Raw genomic sequence first — 1,046 nt, forward strand, 5'->3', positions numbered from 1 at the left:
CATCATTATTAAATTAACATATCACCCTTCTACTGGTGATCACAGGGCAGTTTACAATATAAAAACACAAAAACACTTATACATACACACAAACAAAACAATCTCTCTCTCTCTCTCTCTCTCTCTCTCTCTCTCTCTCACACACACACACACACACACACACACACACTGCCACACACAATTTGCAAGGGCAAAGATGGTATAATTAGCCAAAGACCTGGGAGGAGAAGAATGGTTTTGCTTGGCACTTAACGATATGTAACGAAGGCACCAGGCAAATCTCCCTGGGGAATGTTCAGAGGCCGTAATTTGGGCCATAAGGCAGTTTTTCACCAGTCCTACCCATCTGCCCCACATGGGGTGTCCTTCCACCTGTGTGGCAGGTAAAGCCATGGTTATAAGGAACAATTGGAAGCCTTTGATTGTGCTTCCTCTGCAAGTGGGGCTTTTAAATTTGGTGCTAAAAGCAAGCACTTCTGGGATTGCTTCCACCTGGAAACAGGGTGGAAAACTGAGTGTGAGGTGAAATGGAATGGAATATTGTGAAAAAGGCTGGCCGGCCGGCTGGAGCACTGGAATATCGGCTGGCATACTGAACGCTTTGGTATAAGTTCCACTTGTTTATCCTATTTCCAGCATCACATCCAAGCAGCACTGAGTTTGGTGCGATAAGCATGCACCCAAAGCTGCCTTAAATGACTTGCACGTGTGTTGTATATTGGCAGTGTTAACTAAGCTATATTGTGTCTGAGGATACTTGCAGGGAAGCCAGTATATGCACACAGCCTTTTGATTTTGAAAGCACACTTTAGTCTGTGGTTTATACATCTGCAGCAGATGGTTCTGCTTTTAAATATATATACATATTAAACATATACCAGACTGCCTTTAAAAATAAAATAAAATTAGAAGGTCACATCTGTTTATTTTGAAAGAAAATGCTAGCTCATTTTATCAAGAGTTCTTTCCTTGAAAAGCCCAAGCTGCGAGTGAAAGATGCAAGACAGACAGCCTAGTACAGCAAAACATTGCTTTCCGCCCCCTCA

General features: G+C 42.5%; 1 long non-coding RNA gene across 6 annotated transcripts in view; it reads right to left on the minus strand.

The window, feature by feature from the left end:
- LOC114598128 (uncharacterized) overlaps positions 1-1,046 on the minus strand; it is a 54,069-nt gene that overhangs the window by 12,616 nt on the left and 40,407 nt on the right. The window lies entirely within an intron of this gene.

Source organism: Podarcis muralis, chromosome 1 (genome assembly GCF_964188315.1).
Source record: "Podarcis muralis chromosome 1, rPodMur119.hap1.1, whole genome shotgun sequence".
In the NCBI taxonomy this organism is placed as follows: Eukaryota; Metazoa; Chordata; class Lepidosauria; order Squamata; family Lacertidae; genus Podarcis; species Podarcis muralis.